General features: G+C 49.8%; 1 protein-coding gene across 7 annotated transcripts in view; it reads left to right on the forward strand.

Moving 5' to 3' along the window:
• Zbtb7c (zinc finger and BTB domain containing 7C) overlaps positions 1 to 23,149 on the forward strand; it is a 329,246-nt gene that overhangs the window by 226,095 nt on the left and 80,002 nt on the right. Inside the window, exon 1 of one of the 7 annotated variants that reach the window (XM_039097094.2) lies at positions 7,651 to 8,479. The exons of the other annotated variants lie outside the window; for them this stretch is intronic. The gene's annotated coding sequence lies outside the window, so the exon portion shown is untranslated. Of the gene's footprint in view, positions 1 to 7,650; positions 8,480 to 23,149 lie in introns of those variants that run through there. 7 annotated transcript variants of the gene reach the window in all.

Genomic DNA, 23,149 nt, shown 5'->3' on the forward strand with positions numbered 1-23,149 from the left:
ATAAATTGTTCAAACACAGAGATGTAAATTCTTGAGTTTGCACACTATAGCTCTCCGGGGTTCAGGGTTCATACACTGTAGCTCTCCGGGGTTCGTACACCACAGATCTCCGTACACTGTAGCTCTCCGAGGTTCCTACACTGTAGCTCTCCGGGGTTCGTACACCATAGACCTCTGGGGTTTGTTTATTTTTTTTTCTATTTTTCGGAGCTGGGGACCGAACCCAGGGCCTTGCGCTTGCTAGGCGAGCGCTCTACCACTGAGCTAAATCCCCAACCCCGATCTCTGAGGTTTGTACACCATAGATCTCCAGGGTTCATACACTGAGCTCTCCCGGGTTTGTACACTGTAATTCTCCAGGGTTCCTACACTGTAGCTCTCCAGGGTTTGTACACTGTAGCTCTCTGGGGTTCATATACTGTAGCTCTCCCTCAGATTTGTTATATTTCCTGTTTTCACCAGAGTTGTTTCTGACAGGTGGGCTGAGCTAAGGTTATAAGCTTAGTGTTCAATAGGAAGGCCAGAGCTTGTTACCAATATTTATAGAGGATTCAAGATTGTCTTTTTTCCTAAGGTACAGTTGCTTGTGGGTTCCCTTGGGAGGGTCAAGGGTCTAAAGTTCAAATGACCATGAGAACCTGGCCAGCTGGGGTGGGAAGAATGGAGCTGTGGGGAGAAAGAAGATGGGGGAGGGAGGCCTTACAGGGAAACATATGGTAAGGTTGAGGGAGTCAGGGAGCCTGAAGGGTAAAAGGAGGAAAAAGACCTCCTAGGGAAGCCATTAAACTTCAAAAGTTACCTTATCTAACCATGCCAACAGAGAAGAGGAGGGGGGAGTTAGTGCTGTACCCACAGACATGTAAGGTCAGCAGGGGTGGGGTTAACTCAGAAGCTCCCAAATTCTTAGCTAATGATAACTCCCAAACAAAGAAGCCTGCTCGCGCTCTCTCTCTCTCTCTCTCTCTCTCTCTCTCTCTCTCTCTCTCTCTCTCTCTCTCTCTCTCTCTCTCTCTCTCTCTGCCTCTGTCTTCTAAGCAGACAAGCCTAACACTCTAATCCAGTTTTTGCAGTGTGCCCCTGACTCTAACACAGCTTCTGGACTCAGTGCCTCACCACAGCCAGGAGCCCCTGCCCTGGAGTCAGGGAACAAATCACCAGGAAAGAATGAAAGACATTGCCATCCAGGAAGCTTTGTTTCAAATCAGAACCATTTAACTGAAGAAGCCTGGAACCCTTAACTTAGCCCGGGAGGGTATACTCAATAAAAACTGCTCGGAATGTGTCTGGAACTCTGTATCGGACGAGGAGTGGGCCTCTCTGGTTACTCCATCCAGGGAGAAACTTGGAGGTTAGCTGAGGATCTAGGTGTGAGAATTAAAAGTGACTGTGTCTGAGCTGGTAGCTTTTAAAACAACAGTTATTCGTACAGTCGCTAAAATGACTAAGGGAAATTTTATTGGGGCTATTACTGTAAGAATAGGTCTCTTCCTCTTGCTTTGACTGTAGTTGAGCCAGGGCTGCAACAAAGGAGAGACACTGGGCTCAGCTCTAAATGCAAGGACACAAAGGGAGTGTGTGGGGGTGGGAGGGGAGGGGTTCCAGCACTTCGGGTAGGAGAGATACCAAGAGAAAACGTCAGATTACTGAACAAACTTAAGACTCTCCCAGAAGGAGGCCAGAGCTGTTAGATATCAGGAGTGGGGTAGACAGCAGTTTCCCCAAACTTAGCAGGTTTTTTGTTGAAACTGACCTAGGCAGACCCAGGACAGAGCTTAAGGACACAGCCTAATTAAGTAAGATTGGAGGAACATATCTAAAGTTGGTTAAGAGTAGACTTCATACCCTGGGAATGTTTCTTATGCCCAAAGGATCCCAGTCACCTACGTGGGCGACAAGAGTTCACAAACTCAAAGGGCACAGAGAGGACAATCCGGAGTCTACCACGTCTAACCAAGGGAGTATGGGTCAAGGCTAGCTAACAACTGGACCCAGAGGGAGCCTATCTTGCGTATCAAATATTCATTCAACGTTAGGCAAATCCATAGCTTGTCTAGGTCGAAGTTCTTTGTTCATTTTTTTTCCTCTTAATTTTCTATGTACAAATATTCCTTTAAAAAAAAATTGTCTCTAAGAACAGAATTAAGCCTCCTCTGTTGGAGGAGGAGGGCTGGCAGCAGGAACGAACACTGGGCAGGGAGTCAGGCCTACTCCCTGGGTGACCTTGAGTAAGTCCACTCCCCACCCTTCATCCCATTTCCTCCCTTGATATGGGCGGGTGTTATAATTCCTGCTCTCCTAGTGTCCCAGGGTGAGGATCAATTAAGGTGAAAGGGATTGTGCTGTGGAAGGGACTGAGAGCCCAATAATAGCCTTCCTGAAGTCTCAGTAGATACTGTGTGTTTATTGGCCCTCTGCTGGAAGGTCTGGGAGACTTGTTTGCCACATTACAGCCAGAGCCTTCCTCAAGGTGGGAAAGCCTGCTGGGGGTGGGGTTAGTGTATACCTGTGAAAGGAAGGGAAAGAGGGGGTGGGCGATGAGGGGTAGAAGGAGAATGAAGTGGAGATAAAAAGGGAACCCACCTTCCCCCAGCTGATGTCCCCCCTTCCTGCCACGGATCTGACCTAGCCTCCTCCTCCCCCTGCTGCCAGCCTGCTCCAGTGGTGACAGGCCCAGCCGCACCCCAACCAGGCTTAGCTGAGACTCCTACTTGGCACCCTTTCCTCCTCCTGCCCCGAATGCCATACAATCTAAGAGGAAGTTAGACGTTGGGCAGAGGGCTAGGACAGTGTTCTCTCTCCCTGCTAACCACACAGCCAGCCAGACTCAGAGCCTACCCCTGTTCCAGTGGCTTAGCCCTGCCCTGTGTCCCAACTCAACAGAGCTCTTTTCTTTACTCCCCGAAGGGCAAACACCCTAGCACCTATGCTCAATCAGCACCTCCCCTCTGAGGCTCCCTGGCCCCAGACAAGCACCAGCTGGCCCAGGAACAAGAAGTGAGAGGCAGGTTCTCCAAAGACATTTATGAAGCCCAGCCCCTCACCCTCATTGTCCAACTCCCACAGGCCAGGGTAGCCAATGGCCAGCCAGTCCCAGAAGTCTAGTTCTCCGGATGATGGCTGGGTACTTGGAGGAATGGAGGAGCTTGGCAATGACTGGGTCTGCTTCTAAAGCACCGTGGCAGAAGGGTCTACTAATAAACTGAGTGCCCACATGCAGGGCTGTCGAGGTGGAGTTGAGACCGTCCACAGCTCCCTCTCTGTACTTGGGTGAGCTCTGGTTATGGGTCAGGAAGATAGCACAGGTTGATCTCAGAGACCACCATAGCTTGAGCAGAGAGGTCTTGTCTAGTCAGAGTGGAACCTAGAGAAGCTGAGAGGAAGAAGCTGGTCCTCAGGGGGGTGGATCTTCCTGGGAAGTGCCACACTGTGCTGTTTCTCCTATTCCTGGGGCTTCCATTTTCCTCAAACTCTGATTAAATGCTTGTGCATCTGGTGAGTTCAAGGTGGGTTGTCAAGTGCAGACTGAACACAGTATGATGTTGCTTGGAAAGGAAGGATGGGAGACGCCTACCTGTGCTGCCACGAATACCCAGCTCTCTCATGGGTGACCTCTCTCCAGTTTCATGAACTTTCTCTAACATGGAAAAACGCCATATACATTTTTACTTGAATCTGAATCTCACTGCTGTCAAGGGACTCCTTGTTTGCCGTTCACTTTTTAATCTGGACCTTGGTTTCCTGATCTGCAAGGGGATACAGATCTCTATAGGGCTATTCTCAAAGACTATTGTAAAGGCCAAGTGAGATTCTGTGTTTAGGGCCAAGGAAGTGACTTGGTGGTAAACCAGTTGTCTAGAACGCAGGGAGCACTGGGTTTGATCTATAGCACCACCAAATAATAAAAGTAACCGTACCAACAGCAGCAAGAATAGAGGTAGCAGGCTCAGGGCACTTGTAAGAAGCCTACATGAACACACTCCATGTGTACACCAGTTGTTGTCGCCGCAGTTCTGAACCCTCAGAGCTGGTGCACTGGGAGCAAAAGGCACTGGGAAGGCAATTGTCATGCTGGTCTATCTCCAGAGGAGCTCAGTGTCCAAGCCTGAGTGGCTTGTCTGTGGCGGGGACAGGGTAGCATTGCTGACCATCACCAAGTCTTGCATCGGGACTGTGACAAGGCTTTCAGTCCAAGGGCCGAAAGGAAGAGAGGTGAGGCCTTGCCACAGCTGGATGCAAAGCTGCAGGCAGGGCGTTTGCCATTTGCCATCCCTTCCACAAGTGCTCCCCAGGATGGGAGTAGGTCTAGAAGCCGCACGTTCATGCTAGCAGGGCTCCCACCCAGCAGCACATCGTGGTCCCCACTCACACACAATGAGGCTGTGGATCGAGAGGGGCACATGAGAGCACCAAGGGCACAGAAGAGCAGTAAAAGAACCCAATCGACAGAAGCACCCAGTAAAATAAAGTATATCAGTGACGCAGTGCTTTGATCCAAGGCCTTGGACAGAGGACAGGCAGGGAAGGGAGTTCCGGATTTATCTGTGTGGTCTGGAAAGCCCCCCACCCCGTTTGAGGGGGTGACATCTCTGTGAGACCCGAGGTGGAAGGAGGCATTTCAAGTTAGGGAATGAAAGGCAAAGAAAGCTGCCTGTATGACAGAAGTAAGGGGAGGCCGTTTGGAGAGAGCAGCTGCGATTTCGCGGTATCTTGTGGCCTTGGTGCACAGTCCAGGGAGCATTTCAAGTGTCCTGTACATGATCTGATTTTTTTTTTAATAGAGTCAGTGATCGAACCCGGGACCTCATACATGTGAGGCAAACGCTCTAGTACTGATAGTAGATAGATTCTAGGACCAGGTTTGTGTTTTGATCAGATCGTGTGGGCAGTCATGTGGTATGGGGCTAGGAAGCAGCATACGGATGAGTCATAGAGATGGGCCAAGAGGTCTCTGCAGAAGCCAGTGTGAGGCTTTGCGGGGGCGGGAGGGGTATCATCTAGGGAGCCGAAGGGGTAGGAGAAAGAGATTTCCAGTCTGTTGTGGAAATGGACGAGCTGTTGGGTAATTGGCTATGGGCAAAGTGGCGGCCGAAACGGAGGAGACCCCAAAGTTGACTCACCCCAGCTGAGGGCACCTAAGGGCCAAGCCCAGCTCCGAAGAGAATCGATAGTATAGCTGGACAAAGATCTAGTGCTTAAACTCCAGGGCAGCCCTTGGACACCAGAGCCATGAAGACCAAGCTGTGATGGCCAGCTTTATTATATGTCATGCAGTATGACCTTGAGGGAGTTCTAAGATCTGTCAGAGCCCCAGTTTCTTCATCAGTACCCAGGAAGGCAGCAGGAGCTGCCTCGGGGTACCCAGTGAGGGACTCGACCCTCAGCAAATGCTCTGTCACCTCTCTGGAGACACGTCTCGGGTGTGTGTCCTGCTCTTTATGTCTCCACATGTGGACACTGTGCTCCTGTGTAGCCCATGCGTAGAAACTGTCTGTATTGCCCACATCACGGTGACAAGCAGGCCTTGCCTGGGTTTCCTGGGAGGACAGTAGCTGATTTGACTGGGGGTTTTCTGTAGGTCCTGAGCCAAGTCTGTGACTGAAGAAGGGACCCCTTTGTCACTCGATCGTGGACACTGTTGCTTGAGGGCCGGCAAGAGTCAGTGTGCCTGTGAAGCCATCCTACTTAGTGCTCTGGCTGATCTGACCTGGGAGGACAGTGCAGGGGTCAAAGGTGGGGGGAGGGTCAGTTGATAAAGGGCAGGAGGGCTGGTGAGTAACAAGGAGGGGATCACGGAGAGCTGGGAGGAGGAAGGAACCAGCCTAGAAGGAAATGGGCAATCACAGGTCTAGAGTCTGCCCTGCCCAGAGTCCCTTCTGTGGGTGGCTTTGGGAGCCCTCCCAGTGCCCCTCTACCTACGCAGCCGTCTCTGAGTTGCCTTTATGTATGTTCTTGTTCCCAGGAGACAACTGGCACAGAGTGAGGCTAAAGGGGTGGTGCTCCCCATTTTATTTTTTTATTTTTATTTTTTGCTCAAAGCTATTCCAAAGGGAGTGTCCCAGCAGGGCTTGAGCACACTGTGATTAAGAGGGAGGGAGGTGTGACACTGACTGTCCACTACAGGACCCAGCGGGTAGACTGGATATCGGCCAGCTCTCCTCTGGGCTCTTGGCTGTAAATTCAGTGGCCCTGGCACCACCCAGACACTCCTTCCAGAGCTGGCTGGAGTCCTGTGAGGAGGGGCTGCTTGGTACAGGCTGAGCCAATCCCCTCCCCCTTCTATCCCTTCCCTCGTCAGCCCTCCTGCACCCCCTTTGCCCGTACCCTCTTTGTATACCCCTGTTTCAGCTGGCTTTGGAAAGGTGTTCCAAGCATCCCTCTCCCTTCTCCGAAGAGCAGGCCCTCCCCTGCACTGAAGCCATATCCATGAGCAGGCTTTACTCCCTCAGGCCCCCACCTAATGTTTGACCCACTAAGAGGACCCTCTGAGCCAGGCCAGCTGTCTACATGCCCAGGACTCCACCTCCTGCCTTCACTCCCCAGCCCTCCTCCCACATGCCCTCCCTTTCACAGCTGCATAAACTTCTGGCCTGCCCGTGCACATAAGCCTGCCTTCTAGCTGCTCTGGTCCCTTGGCACTTGTAGAAATCACGCCCTCCTCCTCAGGGGATGGTGCTTTATGCACTTTGCCCCACACCCTCCTCTCCCCCATCCATGCTTTATCTGCCCCAGAGAGGAGGCCATGAGTGGCCCCCATTGCACTTTCCCACCTGTGGTGCTGAAGCAGACCCCATAGGTATGTACACGATAAGCTTCTGGATGGGTACCAACTCCATCCAGGTCTTGTTTTTGGACTATTTACCTGCCCAGGTCTGGGAATGGAGGAGAGTTTCCCCTGGTTATATATTTATAGAACTAGTGACTTGTGGACAAAGGTTTGACGTTTAATTCTTTGGTTTTCTTCCGGGAATCCGTGGTTTTGATGATGATAGACTCATTTGATCTTGAAGACTATCTCTGATGAAGGACTCTCCCTTCTTCCCCTCATCTCCCAGTTCTGTATTCCACAGCAGCCCCTCTCCCCTCACACTGCCTCCTGGGCTCTTCTGATAATGCTTGGAGAACCTGACAGGTTCCTTCAGGTTCATTCCAGGCTATACAGAAACCCTGCCCCAAGCACTTTGGGTTTTGTCTGAACTACAGAGAGACCCTTTCTCTGGGTTCTGGGCAGACACACTCCAAGAAGCCTGTCACAGTGTGGTGGGAACATCTTCAAGGATTCTGCAGCTCGAGGTTCTGGTGTTAATTCTCCATGGGTCACTGTAGCCTGGCTTTTAGGATGAACTAGGGCTTCTGCCCTTGGAACAGTAGCATAGGAAGGCCAAGCATTTCACAGTCTCCCTCGGTTTGTGGTGACACATGGGACATCTGGTCAACAAGGACTCCCTCCCTGGCTCCTTCCCCATTCCTGAGAACACCCAGCTGTTCAAGAGTTAATAGCCTTCCCGCCCCCCCCCCCCCCCCCCCCCCCCGCAGGTGACCAGACAGTTCTGGGAGGGAGACCTGACAGATCAACCATCCAGAGCCTCCGAGGGCAGTTTACAAAAAGGGTGTGGTGTGGGCAGGCTGGGGAGAGGGTGCTGGGACACACCTCTGTAATGGTGGCAGGCCTACCCCAAGTGGAATAGCATTGAGGCAGACTGTGAAGTATTTGCTGACTGAGAGAGGAGGCCGTGGGTGCTCCTTCCTCAGACTTCATGACCCAACCCAGGCCAGGCCCGTGACCCCCAAGATCTGTAACTCTGTGTGTGTGTGTGTGTGTGTGTGTGTGTGTGTGTGTGTGTGTGTGTGTGTGTGTGTGTGTGTGTGGTTTGAGTGATCGCTGTACAGTGTTTGATTTGGTTAAGTTACAATCACGACCCTTTAAGGAGAAAACATATAATTCTAGTAATTTTATTGGACTCAGGTTTCAGGCAAATGGAAACAAAATTGCCTCTAAAAATAAAACACAGACACAGAGAATTGAATAAAACAATAATAATAAAAAGCCTCCCTTGCCTGGAGATAAGTGGTAAGGCTTTTTGTGGAATATTAGAGAAAAGGAGGGGGATGGGGAGGGAAAATAAACCACTCCACCGCCCTTGCTTTCATTTCTGTTTTACCTTTCCTAAAGGGTTGATTTGCGTATTCTAAAGAAACGCAGAAAAAGCCACTGGAGCAATTGGTCCTTGTCCCGCGTTCAACAGTACAGGTGGACGGAGGGGGCTGGCTGCCAAATACTTCTGGTTGGAGGGAGGGGTGGGAGTGCTCGCTCCAAACCACTCCTGGAATGGCTTAACTCGCCCAGCGCGAATCAATGACAACCTCTCCCTGGCTGCGGCAGGCTCCCGGAGCAGCGCTGCCGTGTGGACGCCCAGCCTCGGACCCTGGCGGCGCTCAGGACACAGCCCGGGCACGAGCACGACGTCCCCGGCGTGGCCAGGTGGGTCTGCGGCGGACTCGGCCAGGGTAGGGAGGTGATCCGGGCTCCGTCCGGGCATCTGGGCGGCGGGGAGGAGGAGGGACGGAGCCCGGGGAAGCTTGGCGGGCGCCTGGCCCGGGTGGCGCCTCCGGCGCAGAGTGGTTCCTGCTGCCTCTGCCTGGCACCGCGGCTGAATCGTTTCTGAACCTAGCCTCTCTGGATGAGGGTGCGGAGATGCGAGTTCAACCTGGGGCAGAACCTGGGACTGTGCAGCGACACCCGTAGCCTCTCCTCTTTGCAGCCTCCTTTGAGACTGCTAAAGGCGGTTGCGAACAAATGTGACCAATTTAAACTGCATACCCCGCGCCCCAAGAGGAATAAAAAGTTAGTCTGCCCGAGTATCGGATACAAAAACTTGAAGGGACAAAACCATGGCAATTTGGCAGAAGTCGTGGTCCTCAGATGTGAGCAGAAAAATATAGGGGGATCCACCGATGGCCTTAAGTGTTCTGGTAAGAGTCAGGGACCTAAGGCTTGAATCTGGAGCTGACAGAGTGGAGGGACCTTCCTGCCCTCCATCCCGTGTGGGCAAATAGAGAAAACTCTCTGGTCAAGTAACTCAAGCTGGGGTCTTGCAGCTCTGTTGGGAGTGAGGCAATCTTGTGTGGCAAGTGCAGGGGAAACTATTCGAGAATTTACCTGGCCTCTGTCTCCCGTGGTCTTGGCTTAGGCAGGAGGCTAGAAACAGTGGCCCACTACCCAGCCCAACCCAGCACGGAGCTTCTCAGTGCTGGGTCCTGTAGTCTTCATGCCTCGTGGTGAGGATTCTCTTGGTGCCCGACTGCCATACTGACTTCTGCTGCCTAGCTTGTGGCTGCCTGGTGGACAGACAGTCAAGGGGCAGCTGCCCTCTTGGTTTAGCAGCTAGTCCTGGCTCTGTGCCTTCCCGCTGCTGACTGGGGTGATGCCACTGCCAATCTCTCTAACTGCCAGGATTTTAAAATGTAAAGGAAGTGATCAAAGCAGGTAGGCGGTTTTCTTCAGAGCAGATGGATTTCTGGAAGGGGCAGGAAAGTGGGAGTGGGTGTGGTGGTAGAGGCATGAGGGAAGGGGGTCAACTCGCAGAAGTTCAAGCTTTAGCTCATTTAGCTCGACTCTTCCCCTAGCGCTTTCCCTGATTAGATTCTTAGGAGCCCCCTCTGGATGGACTTTCAGGAATTAAAAAGCAACCTGGGTACTGCCACCACGTGCCCTTAAAGCCCTTAGAGCTGAGTGGGAAAAGAAGTCCATTCTTCCAACCTCCCCTCCACCCCCTGTCTGGATGAGTAGAGTATTTCTCTGGTGCTGTTCCATAAACTCCCCCAAGCCACCCCTCCCCCACCCATTCCACTTTACAGGTGGGAAACTGGGTGTCCAATTCTCCAAAACCACACCAGGGACAGCATAGGAGTCCAGACCCCTTACTCAGAACAGTGGGGATCTGTACCAATCAGGTCCCATGATACTACCTTCCCCCATGGAGGGAGCAGACTTGATAGAACCGGCAGACACAGAAGGAGTGCACAGCCCTGCCAGGAGAGGCTCAGAGTATTGGGATTGGATTTTCTCATTTCCCCTTCCAGAGGCATAGGATAAACCCATAGGTGACCCATGTGCAGCTCTAAGTCATAGACCCCTTTGAGGATTGAGGATTTCACAGGGGTCACCAAAGACTGCCAGAAAACTCAGATATTTGTATTATGATTCATAACAGTAGAAAATTAGTTATGAAGTAACAACAAAAACAGTTTAATGGTTAGGGGTCACCACAACATGAGGGACTGGATTAAAGGGTCACAGGATTGAGAACCACTGCTCTATTGGAAACCCAGAGAAGTGAAGGATCTCCACAGACTTCCAGAGGAATTCAGTATAGACTTCAAAATGCAGGTGACATGGGGACAGAGACTTTAAGTAGGAAGACCAAGAGGCCTGCAGGTTGCAAAGCAGCAGCTTTGACCGGCCTGGTCAGATTCAGTGTTGATGTTAAATCAGAGGAAGAGGTGGATCTCAGAGAGACACACTGTACCAGAGGGCACTTGGCCGCATTTTCTCTTGAACTCCCACCAGTCCATTGGGTTGGCGTCATTAGTCCCAGTCTGCAGATGAAGAAACTGAGGCTCAAAAGGATTAGGTTAGCTATCTATGAGCCTGAATTCAGAGCCACCCATCATAGCCTATGTCTTTGAGAATCATAGGCCAATAATTGAGGAGGAGACCGTTTCAATTACAGCATGATATAAACCGGTATATAAATGTTACAGATAGAATTAATTTTTTTTTAAAAATGATTATTTTCCAGTCAGACAAAATCAGGATAGCTAATGTATTGCACAGCTTGTGTTTCTGGGCACTGTGGTAAGTGCTAGGCATCTGTCAGTAAATGAAATCAGACAGGGCCTGACCTCTGCCAGTGGGAGTAGTAACATGAATGCCTGGCTTTCGCTGGGAATGGTTGACTAAGTAAGGCTGTGGGGTGGGGAGATGTCATAGGAGACCTGGGTGAAGAGGGGGGATGGGAGAAGGCAAGGAGGAAGTAGGACTAACAATTGTCTCCATGCTAAAGTCACAGTACTTGTCCCTGGCTTCAAGAGTGCACATAGCAGGATCAGTTCTCTGCTCTGAATGCCCAGGAAGCCAGGGGAGCCCCAGTCACTTAGATGGCTACAGCCTTACTACAGTTGTGGGACCTGAAATGAGGTTTTTGGTGCATGACAACTGCCGATGAAGAAGCAGCCCTGTGCTACTTCTGAGAGGACTGGCCCCTCTTTGGAGCAGCGCCCGGTCTGTCACACTCCTGATACCCCACACTCCTCAATAACCAAGACGGCAAGTCCCACAAGCTCAGGGCTCGCATGCTGTGTCAAGCCCCTGACCTTACCTTAAGATATGAGCTTGCTCACTATTCCAGGACTTGGTAGCTGAAGTAGGACTGGTGAGTCAGGTCTCCGGCCAGTCCCGTGTCTCAGAATGGCTTATACTAGCCTACCATGGGGGGTCTCTGAGCTCAGCTAAAAAGATCCCTGCTTCAACTGTATTGCCTGACACTGCCCTCTTCGTTAGCTGACCAGACCTACCTGACCCAATAGAACGATGTCCGATGGAGGGTTGAAACACAGCCATACTTGTCTCAGGGTCTGGTCTGTCAACTCTCCTTAAGTGGCATGATAACTACCTCTACTTTATTTAACTGTCACTTCTGGGAGGACCACAAGCTGATAGATATCACAGCTCCTGGCTGGCTGGGGGATGCTCTGGGATCTTGCCTCTGTGGTCTTCTCAGCACTCTGGCCAGAACGAGAGTCGCTCTCCCCCTTTTCCTAAAGGGAAGAAAATATCTGAGCTCCAAGTCACTGGATGAGATCGAGCTTCGCTTTGACATCCCCCTCTCGGAACTCTTCCTCCTGGTGTTGAGATGCTTAGCTCGAGGAGGGTGGCTTGCACTGGGCTGGCTGTCCTGTGTTTACAGCAATTACACAGGTGTATAATTGCCCAGGGATGTTTGTTGGCTCAGCCCTGCTCAGCCGTGCAGCCCCACAGGTTGGGCCAGGGAGAGGGCTGTTCGGTTTGTTTTCCTTTGGCTGGGATCTGCGGGGATGAATAGAGGGAGGGGAATCGGGTTGAGAGATTGTTGCCAAGAGCAATTTGGAGTCTCCTTCATATTAGTCAGACGTGTTTTCCTTTCTGAAGCCACCACATAGCAGCTTCCACGAAGGGCCTCTGTCTCTTTCTCTCTCTCTTCCTCTCCCTCTCCACTCCCCTCTCTCTCTCCTCTCCCTGCCCCTCTCCCTCCCTCCCTCCCTCCCTCCCCCCTTTTCTCCCTCCCTCCCCCCCCCTCTCTCTCTCTTTCTGCTTGTTAGTATTTGTTTTGATTTTTAACTTGTTAGACTTCTCATGACTAAGCACAAAAGGAGAAAGAGAACAGCTCGAGGGGAGGAGTGATGGCACCAGCCTTTGATAGCATACATTCTGCATATGGTTACTTAATAACTTTGAATACGGAGCAACCCTGAGGTTCTATGATGAAGCACGATGAGTAAATTCCTTTGAAGAGAGAATCGATCTCTGGTGGATGACATTTGGGATTGAAGCGTGATTTTCGTATCCCTCAGAGGGACTTGATCCTGGGCTTACAGGAGGGACACTGTCTGGCTGCCCCTTGCTTTTGCGTCATCTGTCAGGTCCCTCCATCCAGGTCTGATGTGGAGGGGTTCCAGCTAAGGTCACCTTTCAATCTTTCCTTCACCGTGTGCCTCTCCGTTCCCACTGAAGACATGACACGGATGCTCTGAGAGCAGGGGACAGAGAAGCCTGGCCAGCCACAGCCTGCTTATCCTAGACAGGAACCAGGGGCTGACAGTAATACAGTAATCAATGATCAATCCATCCACAGGACAAATAGAGCAGGACAACTGAGATTCCGAACTAGGGAAGTGGCCTGAGAAGGTGGGCAGTCTCTGCGGGTTTTTCTAAGTTACGTACGAACTTGATGCAACCAAATTTGTGACCCTCCCGTTGATGTCATGTAATCGGCCTTGGCCCTCAGACTGTCTCCCATGTATGGGAACTTACACATGCACATGCATGACTCTCACTTTTTGTTGTCTATTGAGTCTCTCCATTCTTTTTATATTTTTTTAAAAGTGTATTGCGTGTGTGTTTGTGTGTGTGTGTGTGTACATGTATACATACATGTGGGGGGCACAGATATGCCATACAGCATCTGTGGTAATTTACCTGATAACTTGAGCAGTTGATTCTCTCCTTCTACTCTGTTCGTTTCTGGGCTCAGACTCAGGCCATCCGGTTGTCCCCAAACCCTTTTGCCTGCTGAACCACTGTGCTAGGTTTCTGAAAAATGATTCTACTCCATTATTGAGAGATAACCAATTGCCCCACTGTTCTTTGTGAAGCCACTAGGATAAGCTATCGTAGACTGGACAGTGGGCCCGGCTCATATTGACGCTTCCTTAGAATGAGTTAAGTTTAGCAGAGGCCACCTCTGGGAGGCAGAACGAAATAAGTCCTTTCTGTGGGATGGGAGAGTTTCAAGACAGGGTTTTTCTGTGTAGCCCTGGCTCTCCTGGAACTCGATCTATAGATCAGGCTGGCCTTGAACTCATAGAGACCCACCTACTTCTGCCTCCTGAGGGCTGGGATTAAAGGTTTATGCCACCATCGCCTGGTGAAAATAAAGATTTTTGTTTTAAAGGATTGCTTTGTTTTAGATTTGGAGTGTTGTGGGTGGGTTTGTCTGGTTTTTAAAGATTTCACCGATTTATTTTTGTGTTAATGTGTATTTTGTCTACATTTGAACCACCTATGGCTTGACGCCTGCAAAAAGCCAGAAGAAGGCATCAGATACCCTAGGCCTAAAGCTATGGATGGTTGTGAACCACCCTGTGAGTGCTGGGAGCCAAACTGAGTCCTCTCTGTCAGAGTAACAAGCTCTTACCTGCTAAGCCATCTCTCAGTAGCTTTCGGTTTGGTTTTGTCTTTGAGACAGAAACTCATGTAGCCCATGCTGGCCTCAAATTCCCTAAGTAGCTGAGAAAGTCCTAGAACTCCTGGTCCTCCTGCCTCTGCTTTGAAATCGTAGGATTGAAGATGCACTTTTGTGTCTGAAGAGCCATTTCCCTGAATTGTAGTTCTTGTGTCTTTACTCCTTCGCTGGCCTTCTAGCTGATGTGTAGGCTCACGCAACCGTTCTATAACCAATGTTAGATTTTTTTTTATCACGACAGAAAGAAGCGTCCTGCCCACTTCATCTCAATCAATAGTCCGCTTTCTGTCTCTCTAGACTTGCTTGTTCTGGACGCTTTTCTAGATGGAGTGCAACATCATGTGTGATCTGATCCTTTAGCTCACACAGTGCTTTTCAGGGCTCCGTCTGTGTGAGCACGCATCAGTATGAGATCCTGTCGTGGCTCTACCACATTTTCTTCACCTTCTCACCAGTGGGTGGGTTGTGTTCACATTCTTATAAACAGCGCTTCTGTGGTCTTCTGCGTATAAGCTTTTGTGTGGCCCTGGGTTTCATTCTCTTGGACATACTCATAAAGGCGGGATTTCTGCTCACAGAACAATCTTGTTTACGCTTTGGGGAACTGATGGACTGTTTTCCATGGTGGCTGGAGTCTCAGCTCCCCCTCTAAGTTTCTCCGTAACAATTCTGTAATTTCTGTGTGTGCTGGGTGCTCTTTCTCGGTGGCATCTAAGGTCTGCAGTAACATAATTTTTGGGATTGCCGTGACGATGGAGGGGCTGACACTCTCTCAACAGAAGACACTGAGACGTGAGGAATAGAGGACTCACTTTAGTACTACCCAAAGATTTTGAAAGCTCACCCTGCATCTTAGCGTGTTAAATGCAGGTCATTAGACATTCTGTGGCTTTGTGATCCAAACTTCAGCACTAGCAGGGGATTCAGTAGGTCCTTGGGGGAGTCACTGTGTTGGAATTTGTCCAGTGTGTCTCAAGAACAGGCTGGGTCAGGCTCTGTACCTTCAAATCAGTGTTTAGTCCTTCAGCCCCTAGACTTGACCACATGTTGCTCTCATCTTGAAGCCTTTTAAAGTCTGGTGGGTGCGGGTTCCACTGAGAGAAGTATCAAAGCAGCAAACAGGTGGTGGTGATGAATGAAGTCTGAGGATCCACAGTGTCCTCTGTGCCTTGGCTCCCCCCACTGACGTGACCGTAGGTCAGGTTCTCCTTCTCCAGAGAGTTTCACACAGCGGACACGTGTAGAGCAGTTCAGGGAAAGCCTGGTGCAGCACAACGCATGATTTGTGAATGGAGTTTCTGCCACTTGGAGCAACTCAGAGCCCTCAGATAAAAAAAAAGACCCTGAAGTTTAGCTTTGACCGCTCTGAATGTGTCACATACTCAGAGGACGATTGTTCCAATTCTTTGGAGCGGGAGTTAGCAGGAGTTACGAAATGGAACATACGTGCTCAAAGCCATGCTCTCTGAGGACAGGAACCAGATGACCAGATGAGCTACTGGAGCATCCCTGGCTGGTCTGGGGGTGTTAGCGACTGGGATGTGACAGAATTTGACTTGGTGTCACTTTCTTCTCTGTCCTCTCCCCATGATATCCTACCCACTTCTGCATAGAACCTTGGGATGCTCCCTGCCTTATTTTACTAGTAGGTCTAATAGCAGCTTAGAGTGCCATTCATTCATTCATCCATCCATCCATCCATTCATTCATTCATTCACTCATTCATTCATTCATCCATCCATCCATTCATTCATTCACTCACTCATTCATTCATTCATCCATCCATTCATTCATTCACTCATTCATTCACTCACTCATTCATTCATCCATCCATCCATTCATTCATTCACTCACTCATTCATTCATCCATCCATCCATCCATTCATTCATTCTTTCATTCATTCCTCAGCCAACATTTCCCAACCCCATTCTGTGAGTAGCAAATCAACCAAAGCTCAGCTTCTGCCCTCAAAAAATGTACCCGCCAATTGTAAGCTGAGAACCATCCTGAAACTAATTCCCAGGGGTACAATTTTAGAGGTCCCAGACTTAGACACAAGAGAGTCATCCAGACTTGAATTCCTGGCAAAGGGAAGGCAGCTCTGCCCTTGAGCCTGTCTCCAAGCTTTGGTTCCCACCGCTCCTCGCTGCAGCTTGGCCCTAGGCAGATTGCTCAAAAGGTGCTCCTGCCTGTTGCAATGTGTTAACCCTTCTGCATAATGGCACGGTAAACACAGATGTGCAGGCATCTATGTGCTAAGTTTCCCGGGTACAAACCCCGGGGTGGTATGGCTGAGTCCTATGGCTGTACTATTTTTAGCTGTTTGGGAAACCTCCGTACTGATCTCCGCAGCGGCCCCACCAGTCTGTACTCCCAACAGCAGCACCTAGACAGCATGGGGTCTGAGCCATTATGACTGGGGTGAGATAGAATCTTAAAATAGTTTAAATGTGTGTATTTCCTGATGCCTAGGATGTTGAATACTTTTTAAACTATCTATTGGTCATTTATACTTTTTAAAATGTAACGTCCTATTAAGCTCTCTTTCTAAGAGCTGTGTGTGTGTGTGTGTGTGTGTGTGTGCATGTTATGTATGTTCTATGACGCTCATGTGTGGAGGTCAAAGGGCATTTTGTAAAAGTCAGTTCGCTCTTACTACCGTGTGGATCCCGGGGATTGAACTCAGGTCACCAGGCTTAGCACCAAGTACCTTTACCCTCCAAGCCCTCTTGTCAGACCCCATTATGCTTCTCCCTTTGAGAGCTGTCTGCCCAATTTATTAACCCATCTTTATATATTCTGTATATTAAATGTTTGTCTAAAGTTTAGTTGTCAAAGATCTCCCATTTTGCCAGCTGCCGCTTCACTCTGGTGATGGTTTCATTTGCTGTATAGAAACGTTTTAACCATGCAGGGTCCCATCTATCAGTTCTTGGCGCTCCTTCCTGTGTTATCGGGGTCCCTTTCTGTCTATTCCTGTATCTTAATGTGTTTCCCTATTGCTGTGTCAACATTTCAGGCCTTATAGTAAGGCCTTGGTTAATCCCGAGTACATTCTTAGTGTGAGAGATATGTATCTAATTCTGTTATTTTGCTTGAGGATGTCAGATTTCTCAGCACTATTTGTTGAAGGCTTTTTTTTTTTTCTAAATCTAATGTATATCTTTGATACATATATCAAAAACGCGGTGGTTGTAGCTATGTGGGTTTATTCTAGTCCGTTCACTACCTGTCTGTTTTTGTGTGTGTGTCAGAGTCGGCCTATCTTTGCCCCTGTGGCTCTGTGGTATTCGTTGAAATCAGACATTGTGATACTGCCGCCATGGTTTCTTTCTGTTTAGCATTTCTTTTGCTATCTTACATCTTCATGTGTGTGTTAGAATCCTTCCCAGGTTCTATGAAGCATGTTGTTGGGACTTCCATGAGGACTGCCTTGAATCTGTGTCCTTAGCAATATGTCCATTTTCACCACATTAATTCCGTCATAGAACACTGTCTTCCTCCATTTTTTTTTCTTTATTGGTTTAAAGTTTTAATCGTGCAGGTCTTTCACCTCCTCAGGTTGACTTCTGGACATTTCATTTTCTTTCTGAAACTGCTGTGGTTGAAAACTTTTCCTTGGGAATTTCTCAGCATGTTCGTTATTGCTAGGAAAGTTAGTGGTTCTATATTCTGCCGCTTCGCAAATACTCATCGGATTCTAGTGTTTCTGGGTGAATCCCTCAGGTCCCTTAAGCATGAATTAAGGATCATGTCTGCCACCGCTGAGATCACTTGGCTTCCTGCTCTCCTACAAATTCCTTTCTCACTGCTGCAGCCAAGAGATGAGTGGAGAAAGTGGGCGCCCCACTCTTGCGCCATGTTTTTGAGGATCTCTTTCCGTTTCCCCTCACTTAGTAAAATGTGGGCTGTAGCTTTGACTCATGTAGCCTGCATTACATTGAAATACGTCCCTTCTGTTTCTAATTTCTTCGGGGATCTTACCATGAAGGGATGCTCTGTCAAATGCCTTTTGTGTGTCCTTTGAGATGACCGTGGGTCTGTCCTTAAGTCTACTTCTATGCTGTATTATGCATTCGTGTTTCTATCTGCATGTGTATACGTTGACCCACCCTTGCATCCCTGGGGCGAAACCAAGTTGGTGGTGATCATATGACCTTCATAATGCATCCTGTGTCTGTCCAGAGATAAGTGGGTAACAAAAATGTGGTACCTGTACACGGTGGAATTTTGTTCGGCCCCCAAGAAAAATTAAATGAGGACGTTTTCAGGCAAAATGAGTGGAACTGGAAATTATGATGTTAAGTGAAATAAGCCAGACTCAGAAAGATAAATATCACATGTTCTTTTATATGTGGATCATAGATTTTAATTTTTTGTATTTTCATATATATGGGAAAGTAGAGGTTGTGAAATTAGAATGTGGCCCATGAGAAGGGAGAGAGGATAAAGAAGGCAGGAGAGGGGAAGGCAGAGGCAGGAGTGGAGACTCCCCCCTCCCCTGCTGAGCCAAGTGGCGGGGGAGGGAGAGAACAGCTTTATTCCAGAGATCTGAGCTCTGCGCTCCAACCTTGGCTCCCACCCTGTAACCCTCGCTGGACAATTCACGGGACAGCTGTGGGGAGGACCGAAATAATCAGTGTTTATTAAAGCTCTTGGAGGGGGGCCTCAGGGAGGAGGTAAAGAAGGGTCGCGTTTCTTCTTTCCAACAAGAGAGAGCCAGGTGAGGAAACTTGAGGCAGCTTCTATGTAGGCGCTGAGCCCCTCCCCTCCCTTCCTGGGAATGCATACAGGACTGCAGCATTGGGAGGTGGGAGACATTTTTCTCTTTTTATCGAAGGAAGAGCCTTGAAGGTTCATTTGAATAGGGATTAATGTCCCTATGGCCTGGACCTGCCGAGAAGGAGAAATTCTAGGAGGGTGGCAGTTGCAATAAAAGGAAATGGGCTTGGTGTGCTTCCAGCTCATGAGAGGGCCCCTCCTACTTGGCGGCTTTGAAAGGAATGGGTTTGGGGGAGTCACATGGACATGGCTGTATTGCGCTGGACTATGTGTATGGTTTGTGGTGTGTGTATGTGTATGTTTGTGTGTGTATGTGTGTATGTGTATGTGTGTGTGTATGTGTATGTGTGTATGTGTGTTTGTGTGTATGTATGTGTATGTGTGTTTGTGTATTTATGTATATATGTGTTTGTGTGTGTGTTGCTCCTGTGTATGTATGTGTGTATGTATTTTGCATATGTGTGTGTGCATGTGTGTGTATGTGTCCTGGATGAACACCTAAATTTAACTTAGGCAACTAACTAATTTGAAAGTAAGAGGACACTGGGAAGTTATGAAGTCACCCTGAGTGTCCTTGGCATTGGTTTGATAATTGTTTTTCAAGACAGGGTCACACCCTGCAGCCTAAGCTGGTCTTCTTGCCTCCTCGTCCCAGGTGCTCCCAGTGCTGGGATTACAGGCATGTGTCTCTGGGCCCTTGCTTTTGTCATTGTTGTTGTTCATTTGTTCCGTTTGTTTGGGTATGGATTTGGGGTTGGGGTGTTTTAAAGCTTGTTTTATTCACGTGTACATGTGTGTGTTTACATATGCATGTGAATGTGTGTGGGGGTGCCAGTGGAGATCAGAAGAGGGCATCGGACCTCCTGGAACTGGAGTTATAAGTAGTTGTGAACCACTTCATATGGATGCTAAGAGCCAGAGTCTGGTCCTTTGCAAGAACAGCAAGAGCTCTTAACTGCCAAGCCATCTCCAGGCCCTGACCCTTGGTTTCATTAGATTTTCTCTCCCCTTAGCATCTCCCTGGGGATGGGGAAGCAGATATTAGTGCAAACTTTCTTTCAGCTTTTCCTCTATTTCTCCACTGCCCTCCACCCCACAGGCGCCTGCCCGCCCTGGCATTATTCTGTATTCCATGGTTGCCCCTACAAGCCCTTACCCTCCTTCCAGAACTTTCCTTATCCCACGGCTCTGATGGGATAAGGAGAGTTGGTTCTAGGAAAACCTAAGGCACGGGGTACAACCTCCCTGTTCAGATTGTGCGATGTTAATAGCGTAGATGGGCTGGTCCGCCCTTCTCTACCCTCCAATAAGGAGAGGAGAAGCAGTTTCTCTGACAGTATGGGGCTGACCACATCTGTGAAGAGGGAGCCCTGGAACCCTCTGATCACAGGATGTGGAGACTGCATGTGAACTCTGTGCTTAGGATCAGCTGCAGGTGGCTGAGGTGGAAGGAGGATGGAGGACCTGAGAGAGCAGGGAAGGCCTGGCTGGGAGGGCCAGGAACAACTGAGAAGACGAGCTGTACTGAAGGAGCAGAGTCTTCCTTCTCTAGGCACTGGGCTCCTTCCAGATGCAGTTGGTACAACCTCAGGCAGGTAGGGATTTAATGGAACCTACCAGCTACTCCCCTTCCAGATGTCTCAGGCCTTGGGAAGGAGTGCTTCAAGCAGGCTGCGGTGGGTGGGGTGTCCTACCCTGCTGTTCCTTTCCCCGCTCCTTTCTCTGACGCTGCTCCATGCTTAGAGGCAGCTTCCCACCATGTTCCCTGCCCCTCCTTTTCCACTCCCATGGTGTAGCCTCTGAGTGAACCTGGCCTCTCGCTCTTGGAAGCTTGTCCAATAACAAGAGCGAGGAGGAGCTCTGCAAACACAGGCAGAGGAGAGAGAGCCGAGCACTGGCCAGCCTGTGCGCTGGCTGGGAGGAGAGGCCCCTAGGCCTGGCTTGAGGGGATCTGAGGAGAGGAAAAGGTCAGTCTCAGAAGGAGCACAAGCCCATTCCCACAGCCAACATGGCCGCTAGAGGAAGGATGTTGTCAGTGGAGACAGAGCAGCACCCATTGTTGCCCAAGCCCCTTTTGGTTCTGCCCCACCTTCTCAGTGGCTGCCATCTGTCTAGACAAGTAAGACTGAGCTTGAAAAGGAAGCATGAGTCTACACAGTCATCCCTCTCTCCGCTGACTGGTCCGGGAGGGAGTGCTGTCCCGTCGGAAAGACAGATACGCTGAGGGCCCAAGGAGGCCATCAAAGCTGAAATGGTGTTGAGCAAAGCCGTGTGACACAGGCTCTTAGCCTACAGGCTCTGTAGTCAGGGCCTGAGGCCAGTCTCTACTCTGTCAGTAGTTGGTTCTGTGACCTTGACCTAGTTGTTTAAGCTGAGGTTTCCCTGTTGGCACCGAGAATGAGGCCTCAGGAATAATGAGCAGGCTTCTCAAGGCCTTGGCTGGTAGAGCATGCTCTTTACACGGGGCCCTTCAGAAAGACCTTTGCTGAGCTGAGCACACTTTTCGCTCTACTCCCCACCACCCTTCCCATTCTTTTCTGCCACTCTCCCTCACCTCCACCCTTTCCTGTCTCTTTCTGTCTGCCTGAAGGTGACTGCTCTAACCTGCAAGCAGACAGGAGGGCACCTGTCCCGTCCTCCGTGTCCTGGGTCTGTGAGGATCAGATTCTTCTCACGAATGTTCACCCCGGAGCTTCTGTCTGTAGCTGCACAGCATCACAGACTCAACGTGGAGCTCCATCCCCCATCACAGTTCTCTCAGAGCAACCATGAAACCCAGAGCCATGTAAATGTCCCACGGGATTCTCCCAAGAAAGCGGGAGTGGTCACCATGGATCCCTCATGCAGCTATTCCCAGGGACGTGAAGCTGATGAGGGTCCCCCTGGGGCCTTGAACTGTCTAGGATTTTGGAAGTAAGCTTATTTTGGAATACAAGGGGGGCTTAAACTCACAGTCAGTTGTGGGTGATTGAATTCAGGAGAGGTTGGGGGGCTAGGGAGATGTCACACTGGTTAGAGCTAGCCCAGGGCAAAGCTCTAATGTGATGGTCAGTATTCAACATTCAGGTCCCAAGGTGTCCTGAGTACAGTGTGTTAAAGGCGAAGTCATTCTGTCTGTGCAGCCACAAACTCCCTAGATCTGACTGACTAACAAGGGCGGGTCAGCATTAATGAAGAATTGCCCAATAATGAGTTTCTCGAAGTAATTATTGCCAGGGACTCATTCGGAAAAGGTGATTCCGCAGGGGAAGTCAGAGCGAGAGGCAATGAAGAAGACAGAAAACACCAGCACAGGCTTGTAAACGTTCGGAATAATATCCTTTTGATAAGATCAGATGTTATAAAAATAACACTGCCAAAGACTAGTCTGGCCAAATGTGTGGCACGTCCACCACCGGGCTGCAGGTGCTTTTATGGTGGCTCTGCAGCTGCCACAGACTTCCTCTGCTCTTGGCAGTGCCGGGGGATGAGGTTACAGGATGTCCCACATTCTTAGAATGCACAGCCTGCTCCTGCCCTGCTGCCACCCCTTGCCAGAAGGCCATCTGCTGGACAGCATCTCCCAGGCTGGGAGGGCTGTTTGGCTGCTGTCCTGAGTCACCTGCTCTACTGGGGCCACCAAATGAGCTGACTGTAGCATTTCCCTGCCACCATTGCCACCACGATAGCGTGTACCAGGAGCCGGTCCCTGACCTTAGATTATTTCCAGGTTATCTCATATTGGCCATTGCTGTTCACAGAGATGTTAGGGGAGGGGGTGACATCTAGGGTCCTTTTCCCAACTAGTGTTTAAACTCCTCCAGTCTGTGTCCCCCAAAAGGTGCCTTTGCTGTCCTAGTTTCTTATCTTTCCCTCTGTGCTCAGCCCTTAACACACAGGAAACCGAGAATGGCATAAGGTGAGTACCCAGCCTCCACCCTAAGATGCTGGGCTCACCTGTAAGCCCTCTACATCGCTGAATCAGAAGACTCTGGACACCCAGCTTCATACCCCAGCTCCACCTGGCTTCTCTGTAATAAGGACTAATTGAATCAGTAACAGGAGAGACAATAATTCAGTGGTAAAAAGTGTCTGAGGGGGTCATTAGCAGCGCGTTGTGGGTCTCATGGGTTGCATGTGCTTCGTCTGCTCTCCAGACAGTGGTGCCAGACTCTATTCCAGTCTGTGCACCCTGTGTCCCCTACAATCTCCCACAGGACGCCCATTCCCATTCCTCTCATCCCAGCCTCATGGGGTCACAGTCAGGGGCACAGGATACAGGCTTCGCTTGGACCGTTTCATCGACCCCCAGAACGTGACAGTTCTAGTAGCAGTCGCCTTGCCCCAAAGTAAGTGTTGCAATTAAAGGAGCCAATATGCCTGGAGA

This window comes from Rattus norvegicus, chromosome 18 (genome assembly GCF_036323735.1).
Source record: "Rattus norvegicus strain BN/NHsdMcwi chromosome 18, GRCr8, whole genome shotgun sequence".
NCBI classification, from domain to species: Eukaryota; Metazoa; Chordata; class Mammalia; order Rodentia; family Muridae; genus Rattus; species Rattus norvegicus.